The sequence below is a fragment of the Xiphophorus couchianus genome, chromosome 16 (genome assembly GCF_001444195.1).
Source record: "Xiphophorus couchianus chromosome 16, X_couchianus-1.0, whole genome shotgun sequence".
Taxonomy (NCBI): Eukaryota; Metazoa; Chordata; class Actinopteri; order Cyprinodontiformes; family Poeciliidae; genus Xiphophorus; species Xiphophorus couchianus.
In genome coordinates, this window is record NC_040243.1 from 4,702,796 (window position 1) to 4,715,904 (window position 13,109).

Here is a 13,109-nt window from a genome sequence, read left to right on the forward strand (position 1 = left end):
TCAAGAAACTGGAGGGACTGATTGATGTAATTTGGCAGTTGACAGATAAAAACTGCATTGATTTGATTGATACCATGATATTTAAGCACACTTAGTGTTTAGTCTAGATTCTAGACTCTAGAATCTAGAGGGCCACATAAAAAGCTGCGGCGGGCCGGATTTGGCCCACGGGCCTTAAGTTTGACACATGTGCTAGAGCAAATATCTCCGTACACTTGAAATAAGACAAACTAACTTACAAGTAATTTTTGAGTAAGAAATGGAGACTCATTTTAAGCAAATAATTCTTTGATATTGATGAAAAATTACTAGTTTCATTAGCAGAAATGTTCACTTATAAGAAGGAAAAATGTCTTGTAAGTAAAATAATCTGCCATTAGTACTAGAACTTTCTCATCAATATTAAGGAATTATTTACTTAAAACTAGCTCCTATTTCTTGCTAAAAAGTTACGTGTAAGTTAGTTTTGTCTCATTTTTCGTGTGTTAGGATATTTGCAGTAGAATCCAGACAGCAGTACTTGGTGAGGTTTTGTGTTTTTGCAGTGCGTAGCGTAACCTTGGCTCCAGGGCGGTTCCTGCGTCTCTGGTCCAGTAGATAGATGTTCCTGGATGAGGCGGTTGGACTCCATAGGAGTCGACCTTGAGCGGGGGACTTCTTCCTGTTTGTTTTTTTCTTTAACATCGGTTATTGGCTCCCAGTTTCCTCCTGTGTGCTGCTCCTCTCCCTTTTCTTTATCCTTATATGTTGTTTTCAAATTGGTGTTTTGCCAATTCCTCTCCTCCTTTTCTGGCTTAATTAGGATGTGGGGGAGCTGGGTGTCGGCTGGGTAAGCTCCGTATCAGATGATTAATTGCTTGAAAGGGGGTGCAGCAGCGATTCGGGGGGCAAGGTTACAGGATGGTGCACGCCTTTCCCTACTCTATTTCTCTTTCTGTCTCAGCAACTTTGACTCATCTGTCCTCTCTTCATCTCTGTCTCATTTACCCTAGCATCCTCACCTTTCCCCTTGTTCATTTGCTGTAAAACAAATCCCTGCAACGTTTCCCGGTCTGACCCGCGCCGACGTACCGGAGAGCGCCGGCCTCAGAGCGGGAGCACATATGTGTGCCGTTAATTAAGATAAAGGGCCGACGGCAGACGAACGGCAGCACAAACCAGCTGTTCATCACCGCAATGATCATTAACTGCATGTATTCATTAGCAAGTCTGTTTTTTTATTTCATGTGGTCAACATGCGCAGCCTAAAGCTGTCTCCTGCTGTAGTTTTTAGCAAATCTCACCGGCTTGGCTGACCTTGGCGGCCAGCAGGCTGAATGTGTCAGACTGTGGCTATGATTAGTTTGCAGATAGCGGACCTTGTCCAGAGGGCAGAAAATCTATTATGTGATTGGTTTGGTGGCGCTGGGCTTTGCAGTGAAAACATCAAGCCGCAGCTCAGTGAGGACTCTAAATTTAGATTAATGGAAGTGCAGCTGGATAAGACCGTAATTAATAGCAGCAACTTGCACAGGGTGTGTGCATTAGCAGACATCTCCCTGACCCACATTCAGGTGCATCTCCAGAAATGAACAGATCAATGAACACTTCATTTACTTCAGTAACTCGCACCTAAAAGAGGAATGCATGTCTGTTATATGTTCTTACACACAGACTTCAAGTAATTTTACAAATGATTTGGATGCACTGATCCACTTTTTCACTTCTGATATCAATAAAAGTATCTGAGGTTTAGTATCAGCCGATACTGATTCGATTAGTAAAATGTTTCCTTTTTTAACCTTTCCTGACTGAATGTAGTGTTGATTTTGCAAATTGCAAACTTGCAGTACCGTAATTCCGCCACACGTTGCGCTATCTGCAATATTCCAGCAGTTTCTGAAAGGGGAGACGTTGCACTTTCCAGCCAATATCGGGTTATTACGGTAATTTCCACTCCCACTGTAGCAGGGAGTGAAATTAATCAGAGAGGCGCTCTTTTAATAGACAGTAAATTGCGTAAATAACTAGCTAGATATTGAAAGTTCCAGTTATAGAGAAATGGGCAAATGTAGTTACTCACAGGACATTTAAAGAACTGCATACAATAAAAAAAAGCTAAATTATGCAGGCGGAGATTTGAAATTTAGGACTCAAATGGTTAAACACAGACATAAATGTACTGAGTTACAGATTTATTTGATAACTCTGCAACAGTGCAGCACATTTAAATACACCAATAGCTTCAAAATCTTGGTCAAACGTGTAAAAGTAACAAATTTAATCTGTTCAGTCAGTACAAAAAGGAGTAAACGGCCAATGTAAAATAAATAGTAAAGAAACTGAAGTTGACAAAAGCAATAGGTTGACTACCTTGATCAAACATGTAAAAATAAACTGCAGAAATCTTCTTTCAAATGTTTCAGAAAATGCAATTAGGAATTCTGAATATGACATAAAATAAATAATAAAGTATAGAATTAGAGTAGGGGTGTCAAATTCATTTTTGATTTTGGCCAAATCAAGATCATGAACGCTCTTAAAGGGCCGGTTGTGCCAGAACAACCGGCCCTTTAAGATAAAACCTGTTCACAAAGAATTACTACTAAATAAATAAACTGCTTATTTTTGTTGTTCTGTATATAACACATAACTCGGAAGTTGAGTGGAAAGAAAAATGGCAGTAGAGTTAAGACAACCACAGCCCAGTTCAACATACTGGGAGACCCACTCTGTGGAACTGGAGTTGAATATTTATGGTGAACTCATTCGCATTCCCACGTTTATATGCACCCCTGTCATAATAATTTGACTTCTCATACATTTTATCATTTCTTTTCTTTTTAAATGCTTTGGCTCTGCTTTGTGGCGGCCATTGTTTGTTTGTTTTTATGTAGAGTCACAGTTTTTGTGTTTGTGTGAGGGCGGCTCGAACAAAACGCTGCTTCAGCTCTTTCCATTCAGCACCATTTTGTTTGTCCCCAAAGCATTTTTTATTTTTTTTTTGCAGCCTCCATATTCTGGATGCTGATGTAAAGTTTTTTCTTTACCTGCATTGGAGTCTTCTGACCCTTCTTCATTGTCTCCTTCCTTCTCATCTCGGTATTTTCCACTTTCTCCCCCTCGCTCCATCATATGCAGCTGTCCGTCAGCGTGGGGCCTCACGTCTCTCCGTCTTTGATGGATGGGGAACACGTAGGAGGAGCAGCCGTCCTTAATAGACACGGCGGATTGAAACGCTGGGGAAGTAAATGTTAAGGGCCTCATAAAACATCCACTTCCCTGCCTGTGTCCTGCGCTGCTCTCCCCCACATCACCCACACACCTCCCTCCCTCAATCATCCTCCCTTTTTATTCTGTGAATCTCCTCCCACACACCACGACCGCCTTATCAGTGAGACGCAATTTGGTTGCAGACGATTTGTCTGAGGACTCATTAGGCTGGATTTTGAGATGTCTCAGCATTCGTGGCGACTGTTTGTGTTAGCTGACCAGTAGCTGTACGACTGAGAAAAATTAGCTGTTGGATTTTTTTTTTTTTATCAGCTAACCGTAACACAATTGTGGAGAAAAATCTTGCACATGTCTGTGTGCGTCTGTGGGGGTGGACATACGTACGTCCTAAACTGAAGAGCCCACTGCACTGAAAACATCATGGTTATTCCACCAAGTATTGATCTCTGAACTCTTCCTGAGATAAAACATTATTGTTGTTGTTTCTAAATGAACATAAACTTGTTTTCTTTGCATTATTTGAGGTTTGAAAGCGCTGCATCTTTTTCGTTATTTTGACCATTTCTCATCTTCTGCTAATAAATAGTAAAGTTTTGGAGACATGTTGTCAGCAGTTCATAGAATAAAAGAACAATGTTCATTTTACTCAAACATATAACTATAAAATGTAGAATCAGAGAAACTGATTATTTTAAGTGGTTTCTTAATTTTTTCCAGAGCTGTAAATAAGCGGAGCTTGAACTCTCCTGTACTTCTAAGATGGATTGAGTGAACCCTGCCTGACCTTTTTTACCTGTGGGGTCAGCAGTTTATGTGTTTTTTGTTGTTGTTTTGGTTTCATGAAGTGAAGAGTTGACAGATAAACCAGTTGGCCGACCGTGACATCTGCCGTGCTCTTCCTGAGAGCCATGCTAATCATCCATTCACATTGAACGCGTGTTGCGCGTCAAAAACGTGTTCTGCTATTCAAAGATGTACAATTGTGCATCTATTCATAGCTATTTTCCCGTGTGAGTTTGCGAACAGCAGCTAATTTGTATTTAAAGTGACAAGACACCTAAAACAGCTCATTCTGAACTGATCTCATTATCTAAAGATGATTTATTGTGCAAAAAATATAATGAAAATGTTTTATAAAGTCTATAGACCTTTTCTAACCTGTCACCTTTAAGATAGTTAAAAGTCAAGTCTGGGCGAGGAAAGAAACCGGTCTCGATAAATTCAGATTCAGAAAAAAGAAAGATGAACAAGCAAAAGTTAGGACAGATGCTAAAGTATTTAATTTTGATCTTGTGTTGCTTAAATTAAATTGACATTGTTCATTGTTTGTAGCTTTTCTACTATGTAAAAAGATCAGATTAAATAGTTTGCAATAAAATCTTGGTGATTTATGGAGGTGATGAGTTCAAGTATCTTTGCTGTGGATCTGTGTTGTCGTAAATCTCTAAAGGTGGAGTGTTGCTGTGTACACACACAAGACCCAAGGAGACCCCCGACCTCAGATAACCGTCCGCTCCAATTGGATTGTAGAAATCTACAAAGAGGCATTGGCAAAGTAGATTTATTTCCTCATGCCACAGGCGGCGGACGAAAGAACAGCTTTAAATAGCCTCCATCAATAAGCCCGCGCTCCGGCTACCGTGTTTGCAACAGCCGTTAAGGTTGGTTTCAGAAGTTATGGCTGCGGGGTGAGGGCTGCACTGCTGAATAACTCAATTCCCCTCAAGGTTTGGAGGTCAAGAGGAGTCAAGAGGAGTCAAGGACGGCGGCGGGCCGGGGATGGGTGGAAAGTGAATTAACAGGAGAGAGGACGACGGCCGTTTCATCTGGAGCGCTGACCCTGGTCATAATTCCAATCGCCTGACTTGTTTGATGCAGAGAGAAATCCCTCAGACTGAAAGGAATTGCCTTTCTCTAACGTCTCAATCACAGCCGTCGGTGTGTGTGTGTGTGTGTGTGTGTGTGTGTGTGTGCGTGTGTCTGTGTGTGCACACCCCTGCAGGCGTGGGTGGGGGTGTGACCATAATACCAATCTTAAAAAACTGACCCTGAATTGAAAACCTTGCAGCTGATCTCTGGGAGTTTTGTAGGGATGTCTTCCAAAAAACAACCCGGTGCACACGTGTCAAACTCGAGGCCCATGGGCCAAATCCGGCCCGCCATAGCTGTTTATGTGGCCCTATAGATTCTAGACCAGGGGTGGGCAACTCCAGGCCTCGAGGGCCGGTCTCCTGCAACTTTTAGATGCATCTCTACTTCCACACACCTGAGTCAAATAATGAGGTCATTAGCAGGACTCTGGAGAACTTGACTGCACTCGTTGAGGTGATTCAGCTGTTGGATTCAAGTGTGTTGGACCAGGGAGACATCTAAGAGTTGCAGGACACCGGCCCTCGAGGACCAGGATTGCCCACCCCTGTTCTAGACTAAACACTAAGTGTGCTTAAATATTATGCTATCAGTCAAATCAATGCAGTTTTTATCTGTTTACTGCCAAATTATATCAGTCAGTCCCTCCGGTTTCTTGAGAATTATTGTGGAAATTCACACAAAATCAACAACTATATTGTGCTAAAACCTAATTGTGAGTTTATTGCAGATTTCTTTTTTAAAAATTGTCAAAAACTTTCTTATTGTACTAAACAGCTGCTCCAGCCTTAATTTATGTCAGATTATAGTCCATGATCTATTTAAAAAGTTACATTTACCGTCATGAATAAGCGCAAATATTTCCAAATTAGTACAACAAACACTTTGATTTTTATTGCAAAAAATCACAAAAACCTGGAGGAACTAAAAAGATATTCAATAATATTTAGTTTGAGGAATTCATTGATATTTTAACAGTTTGTGATCAGATTTTATCAATACATACTGACCCTATAAGAGCATTCATGATCTTGATTTGGCCCAAAACGAAGATGAGTTTGACATCACTGATTTAGAGCAAATGAGAGCTGTGAAGAATCTGCCATTAATCATCGTAACGTAGGAGCCATCCAGCGATGAATTAGAAACCTTTGGCCCATGCAGCCTCAATAATCCAATTACCTAAAACCTCAGAATAGAATGGTAAAATGTTTAAAATCTGAAGGTTACAGCAAACTCTGTTGCAGCATTTACTTAGTTCTCTTTCAGTTAAATAAATTTAACAAGTTTTAGATTTTGCACCTAAATGTGTGAGTTTGTGAAAGTTACAGCAGAAGGTTGTTTAACTTTTTATTAGAGTTGAATAAACTAGAGTTTTTAGGTTAGCACTTAAAAAATTGAAAGAAGAAAAAGACAGGAGGAGTGGGAACTATTTCCCAGAATGCTTAGCGGCATGTTTTTGTAGCTTGAGGTGGAAGTGCGTCACATTGATCTGACTCTTGTGTTTTATTAAGGCAAATGTTCATTTTAATGTCCTGTTCACAATAAATGTTTCTGAGCTGAATTTATTGTTATGTTTAATAAAATTTATTATCAGACCAGAAATTTTGTTCATGCAATTTAAAACAAGAATTTAAATTGAATTAAAGTAAAATAAGTAGTTATTTTAACTTGATAATGCAAGTTAAAAAAAAAAATTCTTGTTGACAAGGCAGCAGGTGGAGTTTCATTTTCAAGTTAAACAACCTTCAAATGTTTTACAGTGTTGACATTTTGCTGAAAACTCAGGAAACTCCAGCACTTCATTTCACATCCTGGGAAGCCCAGTTCGTTCTCAACTTACCCAATTAGGCTTCCCTCCGCACCCTGCAAGCTCTATTAATAGTCTGAACGCCTTTCTAGCATCACGGCTTTAATACTGCATGAAGACTCTTAGAAATCCTAAAAGAATAAGGTTTTTTCTTCAAATAATTAATTGTGTTAAAGCGGCATTCAGACTAAAAAGAAAAGGAAAGAATATTCAGTTTCTGTTAAAGTACGGCTCAGTATAGAAGATGTACGGTTTATTAATAACGTCCGACTCCAGCTAGGTCTGAAAAGCTCAGAATCCAGTGTATGGTGATTATCTCAGCTTGCATCCTTCAGTCACACTAATTGTTTTAAAAAAAATCTCCCTCAGAGATGATATTGTCTGCAGTATCAAAGAGAACTGAGGACAATCTGCTGACTTCTCATTTTAGTGATAAATATCTCTATTCAGCAAATATTTTCCTGCTCACCTGTGGAATAATGTGGGCTCTGTCACTGGAGACTTCTGCTCAAAGCAAAAACCAGAACGCCACAGCTGGTTTTCAGGAGAATTAGACACCTTTATGAAACACATGGAGCCGATTTTCAGACACAACGTAAAACATCTGAAGGTGGTTTAACTTGAAAATGAAAGTCCACCTGCTGCCTTGAAAATGCAATTAAAGCAATTAATGCAATTAAAGTCAACAAGAAAATTGTTTTGGTTTTAACTCAGAAATTAAAGTTCATGAAGTTGATTTAACAAGAGACAAGTTGTCTAAACGTTGTTTTTTTAAGTTCATTAATCTTGAATTGAGTTTTAACTTAATGCTGCATTTTAAACCAAATAATTATTTAACAATATGGAAGAAAAAACGAGTTAAAGATCACACATTTCTCTATTATGTCACTTACAACTATTAACTATTTAAAATAACTATTTATTTTGCTTTAGAATAATTGAAATTCTTGTTTCAAGAAAATGTCTGATCTGATAATGAATTTTATTAAACATCACATTGAATTCAGCTCAGAAACATTTAGTGCAAACAGGACATTATCCTCAAGCTTTACAAACTGTCAATAAGTTAATTTGTATTATCAAGGAACTGTTTACTCAAAACAAGCCTCTATTGCTGAAAAGTTACTTGTAAGTTAGTTTTGTTTATTTCAAGTGTAATAAGATATTTGCACTTTAAACCAGACCAAAATTACTTGGTAAGATTTTGTATTTTTATTTTTTTATCTTTGGTAAAAGACTATGAGCCATTTCTCGCTCTAGCGTGTTTGTTTTGATTGTATTTACCCAGAATGCCCTGCACTGTAGTCCACTTCCTGCTTTTGTAGCTGCCTCCGGTCCGCTTGGTGTTCACATATACGTTCAAGTTCATTTCAAGTGAACCGAGATCTGTAGTTTTTAGGCAGACCAGAGTTTGATTGTGCATTCACACCTCCAGAAACAAACCAGACTTTCTCAACAAACAAACTAAAGTTGGATTAAAGCGGATTAAACGGGTCTGGTGTGAATGAACCCTGAGAAATTCTGCCTTAGTTTAAAGTGTTTGGTGTATGTTCACGTTTAGTGGTTTTAGTCATTATGGCAAGAGGATTCGTCACTAAATCTCTAAACTTTCAAAATGACCTTTTCATTTTACATGTTGCTGCTAAAACACAAAGAGGCCCAGTTTTTCCTCTTGTGCTGTTTATCTGAAGACTGGCTGGTTTGTTGAAAAGTTTGGAAGATCTGTGGATTAAACTCTCTCTCCTGAAAATAAAAATGAGAGGATCTCTGCTCCTCTTTTCTTCTATTAAAAAACAGACCTGTGTGTCTGACCTTTCTGAACGCAGCTGAGCAGAAAAAGGATTTGAAATGACAAGATAAAAATAATAAAAAAACAGCATCCATTTTTAACACAGTTAAGCCTTCTTATAAACAAGTAAAGACAAATAAGATATTATCGTCTGCCTAGACAGGCTTACGCTGCTGTATAATTACTGAATGTAATTTGGGACATTTTAAGTTTTCAACATTGATTTACGGGATTTAAGACAAGAGGGAACTGTTGGTTTTTCTGAAATTACATTTAGCTTACAGATAAACATTCAAATGAAAGTTTTTAAATTAATCTGGCTGCATATTAAGTTTCAGCAGGCGATGAAACAGGCTGCTAACTTTCCAGCTGAGCTGTCCAATCATTAGAATAAATAATTAATGTTGTCCCCTATAAGTTTGCATACAAACGGCTGGTTATCATGGCAGCATCGCACACGGTACTTAAAGTTTCTGTTGGATGTTTCTTAAAGTGTGTGTCAGTGAAAGAGGCTAGCAGCATCTTTCATGTTCGCCTGTTTTCGTTTAGCTTTGCCACCAACTCAGAAGTACTCTGAAGTAAAGCCGACACTGCAGCCGACAGGAAGTCATGTCTTCCTGTGAAAGGATGATTTCTGTCTCAGTGGATCATACTGGGGGCGTCTGCAGGATATTATCAGAGGGTACGCATGAAACTATCGCTGCACCCGACCAGAACACAACCACATCTCAAAACCTAAACCACACAAATACAGGCCACACTTATGTAATGTGCATGCCCACTAAAAACAGCAGACCTATTCCACTGTATTTATTTGTTTACAGATCATACCAAATAGTAGAAACGGGAAAGCAAAGCCTACCTGTGTGATCCACACGATGAGGATGGAGGTTTCCAGGTTCAGGTGGTGTGTCTGAGACGTCCAGAGGAGGAGAAGGTGAAACATCAATGTTGGCATAATTTCTACTCTTTTGGCAAACGTTTCGCCTAGATTTAACTGTTTAACTGACAGTTGTTGAGCGACACTCATGCAGAGTGCAGCAGATGTCACGGTCAGCCAACCGGGTGACCCGTCAACTCTTCAGTTCACAAAGCCACAAAAAAAAAAAGCTCATAAACCGGCGACCCCGGTACAAGCGATCCAAACAACCGCTCTTAGAACTACGGGAGGATTCAAACTCCGCTCAATTATTTTTAACTTACGGGAAAAAAACGGCAAATAAACAAAAGTAAACTGACCAATCACATTTAGACTTTGGCATTTGGCCTCTCACAGATGTGCGCTAAGTACAAGATGTTTTTCTGTAGTGAGTTGTAAAAGCTTTACTTTCTTGTTTGCAAGACTGAAGAAAACTACATTTACAAATAAAATGTTGATAAACCAAAGAATAAAATGTTTTTTAACTTAACTAAATAAAATTAAAATAAGACAAATGAGTTTCCTTCAAAGAAAATACTTTAAATTTTAAGTTTATTATACTGAGCGGTAAACAAGTTTCATAAAAAGTGCAGATATTTTATGGAGCCTTTCTGCTTCACCTGGAATCCACCTCCTACTTCATTTGTTCATTTGTTGTTGTGTCTGTGAGTAAATTCCCGTGGTCAACCGTTTGCACAACAGCAGCAGCAGCAAGTTAGTGTGATGCAGCTGAACTTTACTTACAGAGCATATTTGCATGTGCCAGCTGCAGTGACCATCTGTAGGTGGATATTCTGCTGTCGGGTTGCAGATTTCTCCACCGCCTGCAGCTCAGGTTTGTCCCGAGCCAGACACAGGTCTCAAACATGTGTTTTTAAGGAGGTTTAACAAGTTTAAAAAGCAGAAAAGAGGCTTTTTCAGTTCTAAATATCAAGACAAGTTCTGATTTAGTGTTGGAAAGAGAGGGAACCAAATGAGGCTTGATTAGAGCATGTGTCAAACTCGAGGCCGAAGGGCCAAATGCAGCCTGCCAGAGCTTTCTATGTGGCCCTCCGGATTCTAGACTAAACACTAATTGTACTTAAATATTTTATCAGTCAAATCGATGCATTTTTTATCTGTTTACTGTCAAATTATATCAATCAGTACATACAGTTTCTTAAGAATTATTGTGGATTTTCACGCAAGCTCAACAACTCTTTGGCACTAATACCTAATTGGGAGTTTATTGCAAATTTTACTCAAAAACTTTCTTAATTGTTTTAAACAGCTGCCTCAGCCTTAATTGATGTCAGATTATAGTCCATAAATAACAAAATGTCGCATTTACCGTCATAAATGAGCGCAAATATCGCAAATATTTCCAAATTAGTACCACAAACTAAGGAGGGACTGAAAAGATATTATTTAAGTTTAAGATTTCATTGATATTTTAAGTTTATGAACAGGTTTTATAAAACATTCTGGCACATCCGGCCCTTTAAGAGCATTCAGGATCTTGATTTGGCCCAAAACAAAAATTATTTTGACACCGCTGGATTACTGCGTTGTGTATTGTCTGCTGCTGAGTCGGCACATCCTTACGATGAACCCGAGCAGCAGATGATGACGAGAGGCCGACACTCTGGAACAGCAGAGGAGAGATGCAAGGAAAGATAACGAAAGCGCTGGAGCCCCTGGCTGTGTGTTCGACTTCTCAAGCTCCAGCCCTGCAGTATGTGGACTGGAGTGTCAGCAGAAACAAACCTGCAGAAACGTGTGTGAGTTGGGGCTTGGAGGAGACGAAGAGAAATGCAGCACAGAAGCAAAATTAGCACAAAAAAGAAAGAAAAAGAAACCCAACCGGCTGTGTTTCTGAGAGACAGTTTTTCATCATCCAATCAGCCCTGTGGTTGGTTCTGAGGAGAGAGCTGCTCTCTCAAAGAAATCACAGCCTCTGATTGAAGGCTATAAACACTAAAAATTAAATTGATGTAAGGAGACAAGCTGAGGCGGTGATGGAGCGGTGGAAGCCTAACCTTTCTCGTCTTTTGTTTTCCGTCCTCACAGCCTCACTGAACATCTTTGCTCTCCTCCGAAGACTTTGGCACGCTTACTTCTCAGTTACACGAATGCAGAGAAAAAAGTGTAGCATTTCACACCTCCTGCTCAACCTCCCTGTTCTCTCTCTCTCTCTCTCTCACACACACGCGTGCATGTGCCGATGCCGATGCGGTTCTGGCAAACACGCTCGTGCACGGCCACACGTCCGCACCTGATCGTCTTCTGATGCAGTGAATAATTACTTTGCCAAAGGGCACAACTGTGATCCCTGGCTGGTATTTAAAGCCTTGTCAAAGAGTTTAAATCATCCCTCCTTTCCATCACATCACCTAGATAAGGCCAATACAGAGATTGCAGCCCTTATGTCTGCATAATCTCCATCATGGCCTCCAGCTAGAACCGTAGCTTGAATTTCCATGTCGACATTAACTGATATGCGAACCTTTTCAGCTACCAACTACAATCTAAATACTGTGCTCCAGAAAGCATAAAATGCTACAATTTAGCCACGCTATTTACCTCTTAAAGGGAATATACTATGCATAAAATCACATTTTACATGTTTTTATACTTCTGTTTAGGTTTATTTTTGCCAAAACAGTTGGGTTTTTTCAATAAGTTCATGTTTTTTTGTGTCTGGAAAATTTGCCATTTCAAAAACTTCAGGAATGTAATGTCACAAATCACCAGGCACAGCCTGTTACCTAGCAACCCCAGCGGTTTGGTCAGCTGGTTTTACCGCTGTATGCGCTGTACAATGGCTGCTGGAAAAGGCAACAGTCTTGCTGGCGACTTTCCATCCAGAAATCACTTTCTGCATTCTTGTTGGTCGTGCAGGATTCTCCACTACACTGTAAAACATCTGAAGGTAATGATTTAACTTGAAAATGAAAGTCCACCTGCTGCCTTGAAAATGCAATTAAAGTCAACAGGAAAATTGTTTTTGTTTTAACTCAGAAATTAAAGTTCATGAAGCTGATTTAACAAGCGACAAGTTGTCTACACGTTGTTTTTTTAGTTCATTAATCTTGAATTATGAGTTTTGACTTAATGCTGGAATTTAAACCAAATAATTATTTAATATGCAAGAAAAGACTGCAATAAACTAGTTAAAGAGCCACATTTCTCTGTTATTTTTACTCATAATATCAAGTTAAAATAACTACTGGTCTAATAATGAATTTTATTAAACATCACAATGAATTCAGCTCAAAAACATTTAGTGTAAAAAGGACATAAAAATGAACATTTGCCTTAATAAAACACAAGAGTCAGATCAATGTAACGCATTTCCATACAAAAACATGCCGCTAAGCATTCTGGGAAATAGTTCCCACTTCTGTCTTTTTCTTCTTTCAGTTTTTTAAGTGAACAGACGCCCTAAAACACAAATATCAAATGATTTTGTGTAAAAAATGTGTAAACATGTTTTGTTTTAATCGCCTATAGACGTTTCCTAACCGGTT

At 39.1% G+C, this 13,109-nt stretch overlaps 1 long non-coding RNA gene across 1 annotated transcript in view; it reads left to right on the top strand.

Annotated features, from left to right (window-relative positions):
* LOC114160438 (uncharacterized) overlaps window positions 1-10,066 on the top strand; it is a 31,904-nt gene extending 21,838 nt beyond the window's left edge. Inside the window, exon 5 of the long non-coding RNA XR_003598759.1 lies at window positions 9,506-10,066. This is a non-coding gene — a long non-coding RNA (uncharacterized LOC114160438). The remainder of the gene's footprint in view (window positions 1-9,505) is intronic.
* Window positions 10,067-13,109: the final 3,043 nt, after the last annotated feature.